The sequence below is a fragment of the Molothrus aeneus genome, chromosome 2 (assembly GCF_037042795.1).
Source record: "Molothrus aeneus isolate 106 chromosome 2, BPBGC_Maene_1.0, whole genome shotgun sequence".
NCBI classification, from domain to species: domain Eukaryota; kingdom Metazoa; phylum Chordata; class Aves; order Passeriformes; family Icteridae; genus Molothrus; species Molothrus aeneus.
Genome location: NC_089647.1, coordinates 47,784,493 through 47,806,959, shown reverse-complemented (window position 1 = coordinate 47,806,959; position 22,467 = coordinate 47,784,493). Strand labels below are relative to the sequence as shown.

The following is a 22,467-nucleotide window of genomic DNA, read 5'->3' as shown; positions in this document are numbered from 1 at the left end:
TACTTAGTTAAATGGCTCACTTAATACCCTAAGGATTTGGGGCTTTTTGTGTGTGTTGGTGTTCTCAGATATGTACATCCCTGCTTTCTGTTTCAAGCAGAATGATGCTGTTTGCAAGGTCTCAATATAGAAAGGGTAGGACAGACAGACTTTTTTTGTCTCCTTGAACTGGATATTACACATTCAAATGCTCTTAACCGATGACAAATAAATTTTCTGTGCTGAAGGGTTTTTTTGTTTCCCCAGGTCATCAGAGGAAAGTAGACACATTTCTTGTTCTTGGAACAAGCATACTTAATGAGATCCCCATAATCTTGTGCCTTTGTTCTCAGTGCTTGGTGTTGACAGAAGTAACTGAGAGGATTCAGCTGAACTTAAAAGAGTAGTGAGCACTTCCCTGGCAGCCAGGCATGACCTTTGCCTTGCCTTTAGCCCATGAGTAACAAACAGATCATGCTTGAGGCCAAAGAGGGTAGGTAATGTAATTATCAGTGCTGCTTGCTGAGGAGAACAACCCCCTGTATCTCACTGCAGAGGCCAGTGTTGGGTGGGAGATGCCCCAAAGCTTCCCCAGCTCTCCAGAGTGGCCGTGGTTTTCTCAGGAGCACTGGGTAGGTGCCTGTAATTCAGCTGAGCCAGGACATGGATATTGGGACTGAAGCCTTTGCTTGTGTCTGCTGTAAAACTGTTCTGAAACAGTGGAAGTGTTCTTCGGTGAAGAGGAATGCCATAGGGAGATTAATTGCCCTTTTTAAGGAAGAGCTGCTGAGGACTTGCTGGAAAGGACCTCCCTGTTCTGCAGCTGTGCTCCCCTGCAAGCTCCAGTGGTTAAATAATCCTCTTGGTCAAAACCGACTGAGCCTCTCCACCGATAAGTCAGACTTGGCCACTCCAAGATTACTTGGTCGGAGGTCAGTCACTGCTGACACTTCAGCTTGAACCTGCCTCCCCTTGATCTTTAAAAGTGGGTCCTTGCTGTAGAAGAGGGATAATGAGCGGTGAAATTGCAACTGTTTAGGTGGTGGTTCCCTGCAGGGGAGCTGACAGCCTTGACATCACTATAAAAAAGCTTCTCCGGCTTTAACCTTCATGTAAATGCTTGTTGCGGAGGTCAAGAAAAAGCTTTTCCTTTTCTAAACAACAACAAATATTGATTGGTCTAGAGAGAACTTGAATGTTAATATGTGGGAGTTACGATACCTTGAATGCCAAATGAAGCCAGACTGATGTTTATGATAGTTTTTTATTTGAGTTGGTCCTGAAAGGAGCCACCTAGATATGCTCTGTAATTTTAAGCTGGTTTAACTAAATGTATGAACAGTGTTCATCCCTCCTGCCAAGCTTTCAGTGATCTCACCAGCTCTAGCAAAAAGCTGAGCTTATTTAACAAAATGTTTCTGTCCAGGCAAACGGGCTCCTGGAAACCTGAACTAAGGGACGTGAAGTGGCTGATTTCTGCAGCCTAATTAGGGCACTGCTGACACAGCCTCTTTACAGCTGCTTTTATCAGTGTAACCAGCCCATCCTGGAAAGAAAAGGCTGAGAAACAGCTGGGTCTAGGCTTGCTGGAAAGTGGGAAGATGGATTTGAGTGACTCCTCCAGAAGAGGAGCCAGGTGGATTGCAGCCACAGCATTAGGTTCTCTGGATGGGGGACAAGCCGAGCTTGGAAAAAACCTCTCCTAATTCTTGCTAGCCTAAGGGTTAGACCTGCTGGTTAGCATAAACATTCCCATTCTGCCTTCCCAGCTATGCCTGACAGGAGATTAAAGGAATAAAGGCAATGTGCTGTGTTGGGTTATAATGAGTTATTCAATACAGAGTCTGTAATGGAGACATGGCAAAATACAAAGATAGTGTTTAATACAGGAGATGATTAATTTTCACCATTTCCAGGCTGTGCCAGTGACAGCTGACCAGCTACAGGCTTTTAGGACTCAAATGTACCAATCATTTTATTAATAACAGTAAAATGCCAAATACTTTCAAGCATTCCTCCATTATATTCTTTAGCTTACGAGTCTGTACTTGTCTGCAGATCACATCTTTTTGGGGCACTTTAGCAGAAAATAACTGTGACATTTTCCTTTGGCAGGCTGCAGCAGACATTATTTTAGCACCTGAAATACATTCAGAGACATTTCACAAACATGCTAAGTCCAATGGAGTGCCTAAATGTGGGTGTGTATCAATAAACTTTTCCCCAGACTTAGCTACTGGATTGCACCTTTGAGGTGGTCTTAATTTAGCCTAGTATAGATCCACTTTAAATTAACACCAGTCTTTATTTCAAAACAATGTACTTGCAGGCAAGCTGTCAGACTCTATTCCAATGTTTAAATAAGAAGAAGCAGGAAAAGTAAATCCCTGAGTTTTTTATCATTTTGCTGAAGTTGTCTTGTATTTTTATTTTGTAAATGTTGTGTGTGCCCTGGCTTTTCTTTTGACAGTACTTCAAGCTGAAAAACAAAGATGGATTTTTTTTTTCCCCAATGAATTTATTATGAAGAATGAAGGTCAGATTCCTCTTACGGCTGCTTTGTGCTGTTGAAAAATACAGTGTGGCTTCTGCTTCAAGAGCACCTAATTTTGAAATCCATCTTGCTGAAGCAATTGCTATTAGAGGTGACCCACAAGAGAGACGAGCCTTCCCTTTTGCCACTCTGTGATGGAATAAAAGACTAGAGTGATAAATTAGCTTAGTCTACCTGTTTGCCACATCAGAAGCTCCTTCCCTGCAGCAGGAGTGCTCAAGATCAAGCTAGGCAGCAAGAGGCAGAGCAGCACGGAGCAAGGAGGACAGACAGGCAAATGTGGGGGTTTTTTTTAAACTACACCTTTTAAAATTTTGCCTCTATTGTTAAAAAGTGTTTGACTTAAATGACGGTCATTTGGCACAGAGGAAGTTTATCCACGTGCTTCCAGCAGCCTTTCACCTATTAAGGCAGCAAAAGCTCAATTCATGTATTTCTGACCTCCCAAAAGTTCCTCAGTAAAAACAGGAAGGACCAAGCGCTACAGCTTGAATGCCTGGAAAGGACCCATCTCCCTGCACATCTTACAGCAGCAAGAGGTCACCATGTAAATGCTTTTTCCAAGAAGCCATTCAAAAAATCAGGCTTATGGAGGGGAAACCGAGGACATGTGCTGCTGTGTTTGGCAGGGGCATTTGTTACCAAGGATAAAAACAATTTTGAAGAAATGTCTGGGGTGACATTCCTGACCCCTCCTGCTCCTTCCCAAAATGAAATGAAGGAAAACAATGAAAATAATATTTTTAATCTGAAGAAGTCTTCCTTGCCAAAATGCTGGGATTGACCATGCTCTTCCTCATTCCGTCCCCAGGGAAAATTGTGCATCCCTGGAACACTGCAGCAACACTACAGATGGTGTGGGGGACATTGATGGCAACTGGGGGAGTCAGTCCCAGCAGCCCTCTCCATGCTGCCAGTTCACTCCTGGTGTTGGGGAGACACTGAGTGTGAAAACTCCCGGGAAGAGCATCAGCTCATGCCCGGGCTGGGTGCCTCATGCCTGGCTTTGAAACGCAGGTGCAGAGGGAGCACGGGGTGGTGGGCTGCGAGTAGGGATAGCAGGAACCAGCCGTCTGAAATCTCAGCCACGCAGCTGAAAGTAAAATCAGAAAGTAAAATCTTTAAAACAACTCTCAAATTTGTGTGGTGGTGATTCTTAGAAGAGAGAATTTTCTTGCAAGACATGCGCTGGTAAATGATTGACTAACAGTGACTCATGTTTTATTATCAGACTTGACTGTAGCGGCGCTTACGCTCGCTTCAGATTTGTTGACACACATTTCTCCTGACGCCTGCCAATAAGGAAGATGCTGTGAAGCAGCACTGTGATGTAAAACTGGTATGGGAAAATGCAGGTGAGGGCTGATCACAGCCTGAGCCTCTCGGCACCAGAGCGGCTTTTGGGAAGAGAGGGATTGGTTTTGCAATACCAGGCACCGATGGAAAGTGCTGGTGGGTTTCTGCTCCGGGGCGCTGGGAGGCTCGGCACCCACGTGGGTTGTCGGGGCGTTTCACAGGACTGATCCCTTAGAACCTGCCTGAGACTGATGTCTGGTCCCAGAGTCACACCCCGGAATGTTTAAGTGGCTCCCAGTGGGAGGCTGGCAGTGAACAAAACCCCACCTTGCACCAGCCCGGCGGTATCTGAGTCTCCTTCCAACACTGTTTCCTTTGAGGTGGAAGAAGGAAGTGATCTATTTTTGGGGAGCATTCGCACCAGATGTTTGGTGATGGCAACACTGTCTCTATCACTGCACGCTCTGCTTCCGCACAGGAGCCCCCGGGCTGTCTCTGCCTGCCTCTGCCACCATTGACCCTGTCCCTTCCTCCTGCCCTGCCTGACCTCCGCTGCTGGCAGCCCTGCTCCAGGAGGAAGGAGTGAGTTCACCTCCCCCAGCGGCTGGGAGCTGGATCAGCATCCTCCAGGTAGGACAGGAGCGTTTTCCTGCTGCCCCACCACCCCCAGGCAATCGATGCCAGTCCCGTGGGGCCAGGGGTGCTCAGGGACACCCCAGTACTGGGAGCAGAGCTTGTCTTCCACAGACCCACGGTGCAGAGGGGTAAACCATAATATTGCTGCTGTCACAAGGGTACAACATTCTCAGGATGTGCTGCTGCCTGGGATTGATGTCCCTGGTCTGCTGGCCTCGACACTCATCTTTGAGTCCCCTGTTCCTTCTGACGTGGGTTTTTCTTTCCATCTGAATCATTCAGTATGACTTTGGAGCACAATGGAGCTGTGATTTTTTTCGAAGCCGCCAGCCTGCAGGAAACAGAAGGTCTCTGAATAAAAGGGAGGCTCTTGTTACAACTTCCCTCTTATTTACTGTTCCCAGTAGCAGAGAAGTAAAAAGACAATGAATGAAATGGAGGATTAATCACGCGTAGCACTGAAATATAAACAAGGAGACAGCGCGTTCCAGAGTGCTGCTCCGAGCAGTGGCTCGTGCCCACAGTGTGCAGAAATCTCTCCTCACTGAGATCTCCTGGATTTCATGAAAAAGGCCAAAAGGCAGAAGAGGCTCCACAGGTGGTTTTTCAAAGGTAAACTTGCAAACTGGGTATTCTCCATGGACTTTTCTCTATTCAGTGCTCTCAAAACTTGAGATTAAGTTGATAACCCCTGTGCTTAATCGCTGGTCCATGACTTTTGCAGAGGCAACTCCCTATTTTCCTATTTTTCTGTATTAATTTTAAAACAATAAAAGTTCAGGACAACTCCTTTGTCTCAGAGAAGACTTTTAAAAATGCTTCAGAGAGAACCTACTGTGCTGCACAGTGTGTAGCTCTGCTCTTAAAAGGGGTGTGTGATCATTAGCCTTGCTCCCTTTTCCGCTTGCTTTGGTTGCCAAACACCAAAGGATTACTAATCATGTTCCTTATTTATTTTTTTAATCAGAGATTTACCTGTATTTGATTTCCAGCTATAGATTTTGAGCGTTCACACCAGCCTTTGCAAAGGTGTTGAGCTCCTCAAGTTAATTTGTTATAAATTAACCTTGGGAGGTTGTTTGTGAGAAGCAGATTTGCGTGCATGCAGCTTTGTGGAGTTTTTTAGTGAAGCAAAACGGAGGAAAGAAAGGTGGAAACAGGGATGCATGACACAATTCAAATTGCCTGAAATGCCTGTAATAAACAGTTGTTTTGTGCATCTGAATATCTGCATCTGTCAAGTAAGTACTGTTGATTTTTTTGGCGTTGGGACGGTGCATTTAATGTCAGGATTGAGGCAGAGTGCATAATTGTAAAACTGATGGGGAAGCTGCTCCCCATCCTTATTCAAAAGCTCCAACAAACCACTTAACTGTTCATTTTACAGTTCTCTTTAGAAAACATACAAGAAAAACCTCAGGAAAGTTTATTTGGGCCACGTGCAATAATAAAATTGAAGTGACCCAAGCCCGAAATTCACACCATGCAACTCCATGTGAGTATAAAAAGCCAGCGCATGGAATATATTTAAGTTAAAAACCAAAACCAGCCCATGCTGCTTAACTAATTCTTGCTGTAACCTTCTGCCCAGACTTTGCCTGGGACTGGGAGCCTGGGACAGTCACTGGGCAGACAGGAGCCCTGCCAAAGGCTCCTCCTGGCCTTGTCTCCCTGCCCTCCCAGGGGCTTTCCAGCTTGCACTTTGTTTCACTTTCTCTTTCTGCTGTGCAGGGCTGTGCTGGAAGGGTTGTAACATCATCTATCAATTATTTACACTATTTGCATGGAAATTGTAACAAAATATATATTTTCTAATATTAGGACTATTTTTTCAAAATACTACTAAAGCCATGCTGGTGCTGCATTAAACTAGTTGGTGATACTCTTTTAAATGCCCTTTCTAAATACTTTTTTAAGAGGGGAATTACATTAACCTCTCAGCTGCAGCTTCCCTGTTTACACACAGCAAAAGGCACTGCCAGCCTGAACCTGCCGGGTCAGGAGCAGAAGGGTGAGCCCTGCAGCTCCCACCACCCTGATCCCCTGCAGCCTCCAGGTGATTTGATTTGCCAGTGGTTCCCTGGTAGGGAAGAGCTGCCTGGAGTCTTTGGTCATGGTATGAGTGCTTCCCAGACAGGTGCTTCTTTGCTTGCCTTTGCTTGTACCTATTTTAGGGTAATTAATAATTGAGAGCTCCTGAGCAACCCAAATTTAGACACTCTTTGGACATCCTGATAAAAAAAATTCTGGGAAGAGTTTGTGGTTTTTCCTTCTACCCACTACAGCAGAGGTTGGAGGATCTCAAGTCAGGATGGGGGTTTGCCGCTGTGCCTGCTCTGGTTGCAACCTCCAGGTTTGGCAGCTCTACCACTTCCCTGGGAAGCCTGTCCCAATGCTTGACAAAATGCTAATAAATGTTTTGCTGCATTTTTTTTTTCTATTTCCCCATAACTTTCAAGTTTCAGCACATTACCAGCAGAAACTTGATGAATCTTCATGATAAGAAGATCCCCAACATTTATAGGGCTTTGCTGGCTTTTGGTCTTGGTTTTGACTACTCCAGCAAGTCACTTGGAATTTTATAAAATTGTCATTCTACAACAGATTGAAAGAAATAGATTATATGTTGTGACAAGGTCTGAGGGTCTGTCCCTGCCAGAGTTCTTGCAGGCTTTAGTCTCTCTGCCAAGGCTTCTGGGTGCAGGACTCGCGGCCAGGAGCCTTAAACCTCAACTCTCAAAGTTAAGGGGAATTTCTAAAAGGAAAGGTGTGTGCTCCGTGTCTCACCCAGCTAGGATGAGAGGGAGCACAGGGAGAGGGGTGCAGGTCCTGCTCCTGACCCAGAACCCTGTGCCTCCCTCCTTCTGTGTCCCCAGGGTGCTGCAAGTAAGAGGAGCTGCACCAGGTGGTGACAAGTCCCCAGCATTCCGGGTATTTGATCCGAGGAAATCACCAGTCAGCCAGGAAATGTCAAGATTACGTCACATGCATAATCTTTTAAAGCCCTGAAAAGGAGCTTGTTAAAATCTGTGTCTCTGCAGTGTGATCCCAGTTCCTTTCATTTTTGCTTTGCTCTTCCACTTTTCGGGAACAGGCAGGCAAATCCTCCTCCCAGATATCATTTTACTTTTCCCTCCCTTTGACTTACAGCACAGTTGTTTGCCATGGCCTTGCCACTCATTGGAGCTGGAGGAGCAAGTCCCCACTTTGCTGGGCCCCCAAATGGGAGATGTGATACCCAGGGCTTGTGGGGATACAGCTACAGCCCAGCTTGTCCACACTGGGAAAGAAGGGAGAGGAGGTGGGAGTGGAGCTGCCATCCCTTCCCTGGTGCTTGCTCATATTCTGGGTGGGCGCCCTGGGCAGCCCAACAGCTCTGCAGGGAGGTGCCAAAACTTCACAGAGCAAAAGTGCACCTCGTTATTCCACTGATCCTGCAAAACTATTAGGGAGCCCCCAGCAGAGTATGTGACACACACATGTTTAATTTCTTTTACAGTTTCTGTTTTGATATATGCTCGATGTGTTTTTATAAAACAAAGATTTATTGAAACCTGGTATTTTATGACTTTAGGGTTTACTTGAGTCCAGATTGTGAGTTTCTCCTTTTAGAAGAGGAGGGGAAGGTTTAAAAGAGCCCATCTGCCTGTGGCACTTATGAAACCCTAGGCCAAGGATGACACCTTTTCCCTTAACTTCTACTATAATGTCAAACAAAAATTTACCATCAAATATTATGCCTTCCATATGCAATGCCCTGCTGTAGATTTAGATCACAGCAATCGTGTTGGGCTTTCTCTTTCAAGTTTTTATCTGTGCCATAAGGAAGTCAGGACTCACTGTAGGGCCCAAGGAGGAGCAGCAAGGCAGGAAAAACCCAAACCATACATTATTAATGACAATGTGCCTTCACTTGTGCTCTTGATTTTTCTTGTAAAAGCACAGTGATGCCCTTGCTGCCTGCAAGGCTGAGGAAAGCAGTGTATTTTTAAAACACAGTGCCAGTGTCAGACAGCTCCAAGTGCTCTGGTAGGAAACAAGCAGCATCCAAGGAAGCAGAGCCTGAGTCCAGCTCTCTGGTTACCACGACATAAGTAAACAAACAAGTTTATCACAAGTAATGAGGGCATTGTGCCAGTTTCAGTTAAAATAATGAAATAAATAAAAAAGAAATCAACCCCAAACCAACAAATCATTACAGCATGAGGAAAGTCCTGAATGAAATTGATTGTTCATGCCAACACCAGAAATATATCTTGTCATAAACTCGGGCCTCCACATCTGCTTCAGCACCAGTGGATTCTTTACAAACAGCCTCTTTAATTTTATCTAACAGCCTGTTAGCAGACATGGAGTCCAAAAATACATCTCCTTTTCTTCCTCGCACTATCCTGAGCTTGGCAGGGCACCAAACATGAGGTTCAGCTCGTAATTCAAAAAAGCCCTTCTTTAAGCATTGACTGAGCTTGATTTAATAAAAATCCTGTCCAGCTTCCTCCGGGCAGCCCTAATGGGATGCAGAGCCTGGTGCTTCTCAGGGGCTGCTCCAGACTTGCTGTGTGTTGGCCAGTGAGATTTTTTTGTGGTGAAACAATATTGCTCTGCAGTGGAGTTGGGGAACCGGCTGGTGTTCTCCAGAATGTCTCCCCCGAGGGGTGCACAGCTTCACTTTCAGCTATGCCACCCTCTGAAAATGGAAGTGAGCAGGCAGCACCATAAAAACAGAGCAGAGCCACAGCACGGGATGTCCTGATGCCCCTGGTAGCCCCAGGGATGCTCCAGTGCCGCTGGTACCCAGCCCCACTCCCAGTGGCCCTGCCTTCCCCAGGGGAAGGAGAGAAAAGCATCAAAGACCCTAAAGCGACTTCCAACCCCTGAGTTCTCCTGGGGGGAGATTTATCCATTGTGTCCCCAGTGTGGCACTGCCAAACACTTGTGGGAGCTCCTGAAGGAAAATTGGGCATTCACTGAAATAGAGGGGGTGTTGCACTGGGGCTGGTTCCCAGAGGGTAGCCCTGACACCAGAAGCAGGACAACCACCTTCACACTTCCTGACACTGGTGTTCCCAAGCACAACACTGATTTTCTGGCTGCTGATTGCCTGGGAAAGCTGGAAGGGACACTGGCTGACTTTTAATGCCAGGACAAGAGTGGCTGACGTCACCTTAGAAGATGAAACACATTCCTGCTGTGAGGACTGCACCGAATTACAGACCCAGATTTCCCAAGAAATTAGTGTGAGAAACACCATACAGCACCACATTCACTGCAACACAGGAACTCATTAGCTGGATAGTTGAAAATGTTAATAATTATCCCATTTGACAAACCAAGGTATGTATTTCAAGCCTCAAAGTTTGCTGTGCTAAAGAAATATTAATGGCCTGCCATGTCATGATGTCCAGAGGAAAAGGATGTTTTGTAGTTTCTCCTCATGGCTCAGTTGTTTATTTAAATTACTTGGAAACTAAACCAGCAACAAACATAACCACTGCTGTTGTGAGGTGTGGTTAACAATAAGTAGATTTTATTTCGCATTACATCAAAGGACGAAATGGAGTGAAATAAAGGAAAAGGAAGTTTCTTTAGTGGTCAGTAAGCCAGATCCCAATGCCAAGACATGGAGGAAGATCAACAGAAATCCTGCAGAGCCCATCCCATTACTTGGTCATGCTGACAGAGGCAAATAAATGAGCAGCACAGATGCCAACGAAAGGGAACTACTACATGTGGCAAAGGATGCTGCAGGTCTGTAGTGATGGAGGGGCTCTGTTGGCTGGTGTGGGGGATGTTGGTGGCACCCTGGGGTTTTTCATCACCTCCTGGGAGGGATTTTCTGACCAGTCCTTGTGGTTGTGCCAGGGAGGCTTGAGAGCCTTGTGCTGCTGGGCTGCCAATTCTCAGCAGAACCCGACCCAACAATAGGAAGGCATCCAGGATTTGTTGGGGAGCTTGTGGTCCCTCCAGTCAGGTGCCAAATTTCACTTCACAAAGAGCACAAACATTCATGCAGTGGTACCTTACTGATCAGAGCATGGCTGATGCCTTTCAGCTGAATTTCAGCTGAATATTAAAGAGAAACAGATCGAAGGCAGACGATTGAACAGGAAAAGCGGGTTTGGCTGCCCAGCTGTGAGCTGCAGTGCACTAATACTTCCCCTTATGTGCTACAACAGGGTGTAATTCAATCCTAAATTACTGAAAATCTTGATGTTTTGTAAGTCACATATCAGAAGGTATTTTTTTTATACAAACATCTACTCATTAGCAGTATCAAAATACTGGCAATACTGTGCACGTTCTGCAGGAGTTCTTGTCAGAGCTACATTTCACAGCTCAGATAGCCCCAGCTGAGGGGTACACTTAGGTCTCCCTGGCATCTCTTTTTTTGTCCAGTCCTATGACTGGTGGGGTCAAATGGAAAAGCCACTTCTGAGTGGAGAGGCCTAGAGGGATATGGTGGGGAGGGGAGCAGGATGTGGGCAAGCGCAGGCACCTCTACTCAAGTGGTGGCTCTGCCATCTTTAGAGACTTCCCAAAGCTGGCTTGATGGATCTCTGGGAAACCCAATCCCTCTCCAAAGTCCTTTCAGGCCTTGCTTACTCTCCTTGGAGCTTGCAGGTAGTGACAGTCATGCTCCAGGCATCCTGTGCAGGTTGCTCCTAAAAGCTTCTAAAATCTTTCTCCTAGTGAAGGCTGGAGGAGCTGATGCTGCAGTAGGAAGGAGGAGAAGTAGGAGTCTTGAAAAGGTCACACCAAGGCTGCAATTTTCTAATAAGTGTGAAGGAACTGGATGCCTTAACACCCTCCAACTTAAAGACTCAGTCTTGGCTGTTAATGGAGTGTGCCGTAAAACTGCATTTTCTTTACCTATTCAATGAGAATTAGAGGGAGAGACCTCTTAATGTTAAGCAGGAGAAAACTTTTTGGCTGTGAAGGCTGTTCTTCCACACAGGAAGGTTGCTGGCAGAAAATGACAGCTTGTGGACAAACAGAGTCAGAGTGGCTGCAACAGCAAAAGAGTGGAGGAAGGGAAATGCACCCTCAGATGAAAATGAGACTGTAAATAGAGAAATAACCAGTCTGAGGTGTCCATGTGTTTCATGGACTGACTTCCCTCCTTTTCTAGCATTCTTCTGAGTACTCTAGCAATATTCAAGCCATTATTACATTAAGAAGTCTTTCAGCTTTTCTGCCTGAAAAAATAGTCATCACTTGTAAATTGAAGGCATCACTCTCTTATCTGGTCTGCAGCCAGAAGGGCTGGAAGCAATAGAAGAAGTGTGAACTTTCTCCTTCATCTCAGAGAACATTAACTTCAAAGCCAAGCCATAAACTTTCAGATGTAATGACTATTTGTCCAAAAGAGAAACACATCAGCGTGATCAATGAGTGAAAGGTATAAAACACAGAGGTTACATTTGCTAAACACTTGGGAAAAATGTGTGGTTATGCTTGGGTGTGTGGAGAGGGGAGTTACTACAGAGTTATTATTAGGGCAGGCAGGCCCAAGGGGCAGTGTGAGGATTGTTGTGGGTGGTTGTAGGTCCAGCACTGAGTGGTGTCTGTCCCAGGGGAGGCTGGGCTGCCATGTCAGAGTGTGCTCCAGCACGCCCTTGAGTGCAGACCTTCGTTACTGAGTGGGGACCTTGTCGCTGTGTTGGCAGGCACGCTACTCTGCTTTTCCAATAAACCATGGGAGAAAACATCTCTCCCTTCAGCTGCTCAAACAAAGCATTCAGGACCACCAGCACTTCCTCCTGTGTCCTTGCTCCAGCTGTGTGAACGCTGACAGGGAAAAGTCCCCCCGTGGGTGCACTGCCTTGTCCCCTGAGCATCGCTGAGCTCCAGGGCACAGGGTCCAGCAGTGCTAACACAGCCAGGCAGGTACGCTCAGAGATTTCAGACACCTTTGGTAAGGCTCCCCACATTCTTCTTCCTATTTTTTAAACATGCTTTCCATTTTTCTGATGAAAGCTCCATGGAAATAGAGAGTAACAACATCTTTTTTTTTCCATGGCTTTAGAGGGACAAAAAATTTATATTATGTGACTTTTTTCTGAGGATAACCATTGACCTTCTTGATAACATCCCTTCTCCCCTCACCCATTAGGGCTTCCAGGAGGAGTCTGGACCTCGTCCTCTCCCTGGGCAGTGGGTGTGTGATCCTTGTGCCTGTACAGGTGCTCAGAGAGGACATTTTGTTGTGTTAATCAACTGTTTGGTGAGAGTGTTTTTAGGAGGAGTAATTGGGAGGACTTGCTGCAGGCACCGGCTTCTGCTTGCCGGGGCTCCAGGGCTGGGGAATGAGGTCCAGACCCGTGTGATTCCTGTCTGAGCATGGAAAGGAGGAAGTGCTGGAGTATGAAGGGGGATTTTGAAAGGTCTGTAACATCTTCTGCCAACATCTTTTTTGGATCAGCCCTGCATGAACAAGTGAGAGCCCGGAAGAGCCTTGTCATCCTTGAGGACAGCCGGGCTTGCTGGGGGGCAGCTCCATTTGGGATGGGAGGCAGAGGGTTGCTGCCACTGCTGGGGAAAAAAAGAGATGTTGGTGGTGTTGCTGGCTCCACAGGCTTCCACAGCATCCTGCTTTCCACCTGTGCTGTGCTTGCCTGTCCCCTAACTCCTTGTGAGGCCAAAATTCCTCTCTAGGGAACCAGAGACTAAACCCGAGCCTTTCTTGCTCACGACAAATTTTTGTGTCCCCAAATTCCAGTTGGAGTGAATGGAGCTGGTGGGGTCTACTTGGGTTCCTCACCACACAGGTGGTGTTGGGAGGAGGTGGTGACTCAGCTCTTGAAGTTTCTACCTGCCCCAAGGTGTGCCCTGGCCTCCAGAATGTGAGCCATCTTCTCAAGGCTGTCCCCTCTACCCTCCTGAATTCCAAATTCCAAACTCCCAGCATCCTGGGAAGCAAGCCATGGGGATGGCCATGAAATGCTGAACCTGGGGGTGTTGGTGGGGGTTGAGATGACATTTTGGAAATGTAGAGAACAACTACATCCTAAATCCATCTAGTCACCCTCCTCCTTATGGCATATCACCCGCTCCACCTTGGTCCCAGTGGAGACTCCAGAGACAAGGGCAGGTGATAGTGGGTAGAGGTGGGCAAGAGGAGCAACAGGAGGGCAGTTAAGTAATTTGTTTTAAGGGGCAGCTGGATTTACCCAGGGCAATGCCAGCAGGCTCCACATTCAGCAGATCCCCAAAGGTATTAGTGAAGCAGTGCTCAGCTTCCCTGGAACACCTCTGCTTGAGGGAGGCAGCTGGATACTGGGCTCCTTTTCCACTGTGGAGCTGTACCTGTGCTTTGTAGGTGTGTTGTGTATTTAGGTCTGGTCTCTGCCAAGGCATCCAGTGCAGTAATCCCTTTTATGTGCCTGGAGTCTCATTTTCTACCCCCACTGGATCATGTCCTGGGCTTCAAAGCACACGGGGAGCAGTGACCTGTTTTATTGCATGGTCATAAAGCAATGGCCCTTCTCTGCTCCTGAATATGAATAGACAGTATGTATGAATAACAAATAGTAGTGATATTGTTATATTTTTACACGCAGGCCTGCCAGAGGCTCTTTTTGAGTATGAAACTCAAGATTTAGTCTGAGAAAAAAGAAGCAGAAAACAAGAATCCTGACAGTTTTCTAGCTGGCTGTGCAGCTGTGCTGAGAGAGGTGCCCTGCAGATCAAAGGGAACCCGCTCCCGTTCTCCCCAGGTGCTGCAGTGCTTCCCCTGTTAGAGCAGATATTGGTTATCAGGCAGCAGTGCTATGAACAGCACAAATGTGCACTTTGCTCTCCAGAGGTTGTGGCACCCAGAAGGATGCCAGCTTAGATTTAGGAAAGCACATATGGATGTATTGGCTTCTTCAGCCTTGCACCATTCCTTAAAATCCTCTGTTGCTCTGGAGGAAGACAGAAAACACAGCTGTGGACAATCACAGCTGTAGAAGCATAATTGCAATTGCTGTCTCAGAGCTGCTTAGTGCTTCTGATAATCCTTGGGACCTGCAGTGAGTCACTACACGATGAAGGGAGAGCATTTTGGGGCAGGGATACAGCACAGGAACAACTCCACAGAAGTATTAAAAAAAAACTACCTCCAGTTTACATTTCACTGAGGGGAAAGGTGCTCTGAGGCAGCACCAGCACAAGTTGAGACTGAAGCCCAGACTTCCCACTTTGGGATTCCAGGTGCTTGGAGAGTGTCTCTGACACCAAGTTCTATACCATGTCTTCCCCTGAAGGCTGAGATGCCACCAAAGCTCATCTCTCAACCCAGTCACTGGCCAGAACTACAGCTCCAGTCCACTGAAGGCGAATTCCACCAGTTCACCTCACATGTTCATAGGGGTGTTTAGCTTCTGGGGAGGTAAACAGGAAGGTGACAGGAGTGAAATCTCATTTCAGTGTTGGGATCTCCTCCTTTCTTTCAGTGCTTCAGTAAAACCTCCCTCTAAGCCCCATACACTGCATAACAGATGGCACATCTGTTTCTATTTCCAGGGTGATCTCACTAATCACTTTTTAAGAATCCAGCATCCAGGGTTAATCAACACGAGCTGAATTACAGCAAAGGTTCCTACAGCAGGAAAAATCCTGTGCAACTCCCTTTCCTCAAGTTATCCTCTTGGATAGTGGGGTTTATCCTCTGCCTGAATTCTGCCCAAATCCTCATGATCCCTGCAAAGCCAAGGCCTCTTTCCAAAAAGCTTCTGCCTCTTGGGGCCTTTGTCTATTTGACAGGGCAGATCTTCCAATAGTTGATTTTCTGTTTGGCAATCAAACTAAAGGCTAAAAAAGCATGATGCAGGCCAACCCCAAAACCCTCATGGGAATGGAAAGGGAGATTCCCAAGAAAACTTTGTCCTCAGCCACAAGGCCTATGAAGAGAAGCTATCACCCACTGCAATCCACTGCCTGCAACACAGCCTCAGAGCACACAGGATGCAAGTTCAAACCTCTTCTGTTTCTCATATGGAAAATATTTTTTAAAAGCTTTCCTGGAAGCAATATCACACCCAGTGTGCCAGGCAGCACCGGAGGCACATGGAGATGGAGCACAAAGAGGCAGGAGACTGGCTGTGCCCTGCTGTGCCCTGCTGTGCCTACACTGCTCAGCACAAAGGCCAGGGCAGAGTGGCACCCCTGGGCGCGCAGGCACTGTGCCTAGAGCTTGCTTCCCAAGGAGAACATTTACCTTGGCAACTGCCACTTGGAGTGATCCACACCAAAGGCTCAGAGTTAGCAGAGAGCCCAGCAGACAGTGAGCACAAATCCAGGGCTGGAGTCCATCTGTTCTTTGCTGGTGATGTAGCTATGCCTGTCAGATGTGCCTACAATGTCAAACACAGCTCCCCAGCTGACTCTGGGTCCTCATCATTGACTGTTCCCGTGGTGTTGGTCAGCACACACCTATGCTGTCCTCTGGACTGGGACAAGCAGCTCCATCCACCACCAGACAGTGCTTCTCTGAGCATGGATACTCCTGGGAGAACTTGCAAGAGCCACATGAACAAGCTCTGTCTCTTTTCCCTCAGGATATTCCTCCAGCATGGTCCCACCAGCCTTTCCATCCTCCACCTCTCCTGAATGCTCTCATGCCTCAGTCCAGGCCATGCTACACACCCTTTGGAATTCAGCACTGGTGAGCTATATCATCATCTTCCTGGGCATTTTATGCTGGGATAAAAAACCACTAAACTTACAAAAATACTTTGGTTTGCTCTAAGGTCCATAAGCCCAACACACAGGGCCAAGCTAAGCTGGAGTCAAGTGCCATGCTGTCAAATTCAGTCTCTTTTTTGTTGGCTGGCCCTGCGCAGCCAATGCTACTCTGAAACAACTGCTCTTGTCCACTACCTACCAGATCCCAGGCCTGCTCTTTGGGGCAGGCAGTCTAGTCCTGTTAGTGTTCCTGCTCTATCTGGTCCAATAAAGAGTGTAAATAATTCTACCCTGAGCAAGAGGATTAGGAGAGCCCCGCTGCAGGCTGTCCTGTGGTTTGGCCACACTCTGAAGACACAGCATGTTGGGTAAATCCTCACTCCAGCTGAGGTTTCCTTTTGAGATCAGCTTCAAAAAAAAAAAAAAAGTAAAAGGAACCTCAAACAAACAAAGCAAGCCATTTTTATGTTTCTAATTTCTGGGGCTAATTCTGATGAATGGTTGCACACCAATTGGCAGATAGCTTCTGTCAACCAGAAGCTGTGCATTTCAGTGAGTAAGCTGTTCTTCAGACATCATTGGCTCTGCTTGTACCCTCTTCCCATTGCCACAGGAGAGGGAAGGGATACTGCAGGTACTGCTTCATGTATCATCCTTGCTGCCCTGGCTCTAATGTAGTTGCCAGATGGTCTCACCCTCTGCCTGCTCTTCTGCTGGGAGACATCAAGGACCTTCAGCAGTTACCATCTCTCACCCTGGGCAGCTTCTTTCTCAGCTGCGCCTCTCCCACTGCTGTCAGACTCGCCCTGGCGAGTCTGTCAAGACTTGCTCACTTAATTTCTGTTTTGAGCCTTTTTAGCTACTATAAGTGGCATTTCTGTGTCCTCCTTTCAGGACACACATCTTTATGAGCCCATCAGGTTATGCCATCTGCTTTCTGTTAGAATGTAAACACCTTCTTAGGGACAGGTACACACACAACAATGGTAACGTTTGTTACCAGGACATGGCAGTGGGCCTTGATTTTTTGCCACCTCCATCACCATATGCACCAGCATCTCCCAGAGCCCACAGGAGCCATCACAGGCTGGTTAAAGGGTGGCTGGGGCACTTGTAGGGTGAGCACAGGGGTGGGGGTGACAGCCACGTGTTTGTGGGGGTGTTTCTTTTAAAGCTGATTTATTTTAGCAAGATTTTTAGAGTGTAGCTGGCAGTGGTGGCCAGCAGACATGGCAGTGTCCAGGCTCTGGTTAGAGACTGACAAGGAAACTCTGGGGCTGGCAACAGGCTCCTGGAACCCTTTGGGGACCACCTGGTTAATCTGCTTTGGCTGACCTTGCTCAAGTAGAGGACTTGGCCTAGGTGATCTCCAGAGGTGCCCTTCAACCTCAGCCTTTCAGTGAGACTTATTTAAACCTCTGTCATAAAGCACAGATTGGATATTCAGGTGTATATATTCAAGTATTCCATAAATTCTTGACTCAATACAGGAAATTTGGCTTTCAAGTCCAACTGCACATTGAACCTTTACCAGGCTGTAAGGTCAGAGTTTCATAAGAGTTTTAACAACCTAACAAACCAGGGAAGTACAAAACATGCCACACAAGTCAGATGTTTCTATGCAACAAACATATGATCTGAAGTTTCTCAAACAAAACCATTTGCTGTCAAGACAGAGTGGAGCCAAATCGGTGTGATTCAAGGTTTTAGAGTCAATTTTGTAAAATGTCAGAAGGAGTTACTTAGTGCCACCCAGTGTTGGCAGCTAGAAAAAGGAAGGTTAAATATGGTTACAACTGGGTGTAGCCCAGTGAAACAGGAAAAAAACCCCAGCTCTTGCTTTCTGTATCAGGATGAGTAATGTCAAAGAACCTGGATAGCACCAGCATTCAGGGATAGGTGTCTCAGAGCTGAAATGAAGTTTAGCCATCTTGTTTAAAAAAAACTTCAAAACCCCTACTTTTTATATTCACTTTTCAAAGCAGGTAATCAGTTTGAGATGCAGATGGTCTCTTGTCACAAGACTCACTCCCCTAGTCTGACATCTGTCTAGTGAGAAAGCTGCACTGACTTTTCTGGTCAGATGTTCAGGAATTTAGATGAGACACAACGATATAAAATGTGTCTCTTTCCTAGAATAAATAGAATACAGTTACACACGACTCTTTCCCCCCTTCCTGCCTTTGTCTCAGGTGCTGCATATGACTTGTCTTTTTTTTGAAGACTTTAAAATGACACAGGATCTCATGTATGTCAGGCATAGAAATACTCTCCCAGTTATCATCTTTGGATGGCTGAACAATTGCATGTCTGCTTTTACCCTTCCATGGACTGTAGAAAATCACAGAATGGTTCTGGGTTGGGAGGAGCTTTAAAGCCCATCCAGTTCCAATTCTCCTGCCATGAGCAAGGTCACCTTCCACTAGACCAGACTGCTCCAAGCCCCATCCAACCTGGCCTGGAACACTTCCATATAAAGTTAGAAAGTCATGGTCCCATTTAACAGATGTGGAAAGTGAGATGTGAGCAGGCATTCCCATCCTCATCACAGCCCCATCCCAGCAGAGCTGGGGCCTGGCCAAGATGGGATGGAGGATATCTGGAGCCAAGAACTCAAGTGGGAAAGAGAAGAAGGAGAAAGCAAGGCCTGAAGATGCCTCAAAACTACCAGTTGCTGGCAGGGTGAGGGCATCCCAGGGTTATGGCTTCACCTGTTGCAGCACAGAAACCCTCCTTCTACCATTTTGGGCTCATTCACTCTGCTCTGAAGTATTCTCACTGCCCAGAGGGAAAATTAAGACAACAGAGGTTTGAGTGGTTCTCTGCTGGTTCTTTATTTCATCCCTAGAAGATGAGGGCCAAGGGGAGACTGACACAGGAGTTTACCTCAGATTGATACAACAAAAAAGCAACAGTGAAGTGAAGGGTGGCTGCCCTCTGAAACAACCTAACTTCCATGAGCTGCCACACTGGTGATCCATGTTTCTGGGTGTGAGGACAGGCATTTTTACCTTTTTCTCCTACTCATGGAGCCTTCTATCTCCCAGTCACACAGCCTATCCCTTGGATTTGTGCTTGCTGACAAGTCTCCTTTCTCACTTACCTTTCACTGATCTCTGGGAAACAGGCCAGGCAGTATGGCCACAGATCATGAGCCAAAAACTCCTCTTCTGGGGGCAAAACACTTGGGATGGTTTTTTCTTTTGTCACCAGTCCCATGAGGCTCCTGGAGGACCTGGGTGCTGGGCTAGCTCTGCTGCTTTTGTCGGAAGACCTGCACGATCACTAATTGCATCTGCATTTCTCACTAGGGCCCTACACGTCCCAAGTGCTCTACATGCTCTCCACAGCCATGAGAATCTCAGTCTTCCTTCCACAGAGCTCACAATTTAAAACCCAAGGTGGGAAATAACTAATTCCTGTGATGGCTGCTCAGCCTTTGCCTCAGGAATTCATGAAATAGAGAATTTTCTCCAAGAGGGCCACAGGACATAGTGTGCACACAAAAAGAAGTTGGTAGAGGAAGGAGACCAGACAAATACATCATTCTTGGGGAATAAAAAAAAAAAAAAAAAAAAGTATCTGTGTGTGTCCCTTCAGTTAGGAAGGTTTACAAAGTAGCTTCACAATGAGAAGCAGTGCCTTCTCCAGAGGTTTTACAGTCCCAGCAATCAGAATGAAATAGCAGGAAGGGGAAAGGGAGAAGCAGGAGACCTGTGATTCCCTGCCTTACACGGAGCAACTGCGCTCAGTTTGGAGGTCCAAGGCATTTTTAAGCCTATAAATAAACCGGGGACGTTAATGAAGCCATTAATCTCCGCTGGCCGCCGTCCCAGCTATTTTCAGTGGCGAGGTTACCTTGCCTCTCCCAGCAGAAGTAGGTCTCCAGAGGAGGGTCGGGCGAGCAGCAGGGACGGATGCCGTGTGCCGGGGGCCACCGCCCTGGCCGGGAGGACACCGCCACCGTCCTTGGCAGCCCACCAGGAGGAGGTGTCCCGAGCGCCAGCCCTCCTGGCTCCCAGCCTGCAGGGAAACACACGAAAACAGACGTCAGATAATAAACAACGAGAAAGGCAGAGCGCTGCCGGCTGCAGAGGGAGGCTGGTGCCTGCTCCTGCCTGCAGCCCTTACGGCAGAGGCGCCTTCTTCATCTCCTGCAAGGAGATACCCCCGATGGAGACCCTCTGCTCCTCTGGAGCTGCCGGGAGCCTGCTCCCCCACCTCTGCCTTTCCAAGGAGACAGAAAGTGGCAGAGCTCGGAGCTACAGAGAAGGGGGGCGTGGGAAGGGCAGGCCAGGGCATCCCAGCACACTGGTCTAGGGCAGGGAATGGCCGGCGTGCAGGTCCCTGCGGGGAACAAGGTCTGCCCCGAGACAGCTTCCTGCCCCTCACAGCAATAGTCAGTGCTTCCCTCGCAGGCAGAGGGGGAGAAGAGCTCCCTCTCTTTTCCACCTCTCAGGGGTCTCTGTGGTCAAGATGACCCTGAGATGTGTTAGAGAGTCTCTTTTCCCAGCCTGGCAGCGGAAGGAGTCAGGATTCTTCTGTTCTGATTTTCAAGGTTATTTATTCTTTGTTATCTATGACATTCCTTTTCTGACCTGCTGGAGTCTGTCTAGCAGGTTGGTCCGAGGCACACTGACCACCTTCAGGGGAGGTGTTATCTTTTTATACTAAAAACTACATGTACATTATTTACAATAATTTCCAATATCTATCACCTATGTTAGACAGTGTGTTTCTACTCTAAACCAATCCAAAAGTGCCAAAACCTCCAGAAGATGGAGGCTAAGAAGGACAAGGCATGCCCAAATCCCTCCATCTTGGCTTCTGAACCCCCATTCTAAAAACTCAAAATTCTACTTTTCTATCTTGTAACAAACTAACTATCATTCTAATTAAACTTTCGTGGCTTGTGAATCCTCATATAAGGTTGGTAATTGTTTTTTCCAAGGGCTAAAATTGAAGGCAGAGGTGTTTTTGATTCCGTGCCAAGGTCTCCAAGCCCCCTGTCAGGGTCTTGAGTCCTCCCAGGGCAGCCAGAGGAATTTCCTGGGTTCCAACATCCACCCAGGAGGAGCAGGAATGTCATGCACTTGGATGGTAAAAGCTGCTTTTTCTCCTTCCTGCCATGAGGAAAGAAGCCCCAGGACAGCATCTGCTTGGGAAAAGAGCAGCCCAGCATTTGCCCTCAGTGCTCACATGGCACCCAGAGCTGGTTTGCCTGTGGGCAGTGTAGCCATGAGGTTCATCTTACAAAGGTATTTCTTACAAATGTTTGCCTCATCTTGCAAAGTATACCATGCTTTTGTTTATTTTACTATTTCTTTCACAATATGCCAGGAAGAAATTTATTCCTAGCAGTAAATGAGGAAATAGGTGCCTTTGAAAACCACATCTACACATTGCTTTCCTTTGACCTGCCCCCTCAGGTATGGTCAGATACCACCACACAGGGTTAGAGAAATTAATGTTCCTGTACCACCAGAAAACAACACTGGCCAACTTTTTCTTTTCTACTCGGCAATGAGCTCAAGATGCTGTGATATTTGCTAAATAATATTACAAAAGAATTGTTCACATGCTGGTCCCAGGTGACATTTGGCTACTGTACCTATTAGGACTTATTCTCACAAAGCATTCAGTGGCACAGGACTTTCCCCCCAATCTTCTCAGAAAATACACACTGTTTTCTGTTCTTTGTGTTGCTTAGTAATGTTTCCTGAATTCTTATTATCTATAGTGGTCTGACTGCCAGTTGCTCATCATGTACCATCTAGCAAAAATTAAGAGAAATGTGGGTGTTTTTCTTACCTTCTTACAATGATATTTTGGGGCCAGAGGCAGTAATTTCTCTGTGGAAGACCCACCCCACTTGATGTGGCTTGAAGCTCACAAGCAACACAACCTGTTCACTCTCAGGAACTGCTAAGAAATGCATTTCATTTACTTGAGTTTTGCTCTTGTGTCTCAACTATATCCAATGGACAATCTGAAGGCACAACAGATGCTACAGCTTCCCTGCGGCAGTTCTGTCTGGCCTCTTTTAGGGATCATGCAGGATATGACTATTTGAAGGAGGCCTGGGTGGCTTGTGCATGGCAAAGTCTGGTCCTGCCTACAGCCACTTTGGCAAGCAGAGACACACCTGGATCCTGCACTGTGCACTGGTTCTGTGAAGAGGGGCTATGAACTCCCGTGTCAGCAGCAATCTGAGACACCAACCCCAGTGACAACTGACAGGATATTTCTTTCCTACTTTAATGAGTCCACACAGTGTTAAGCCATTTTGTGCAAAGCTATCATGAAGGCTCCTGACTGATCCCTACTGCCTGTAA

The 22,467-nt window shown here is 46.9% G+C and overlaps 1 long non-coding RNA gene across 1 annotated transcript; it reads right to left on the bottom strand.

The window, feature by feature from the left end:
* Positions 1 to 9,970: 9,970 nt before the first annotated feature.
* On the bottom strand, positions 9,971 to 19,698 carry LOC136553393 (uncharacterized). The gene is made up of 2 exons (XR_010783149.1): positions 19,236 to 19,698; positions 9,971 to 12,997 (listed from the first exon to the last, which is right to left on the bottom strand). It is a non-coding gene; the product is annotated as an uncharacterized lncRNA (long non-coding RNA).
* Positions 19,699 to 22,467: the final 2,769 nt, after the last annotated feature.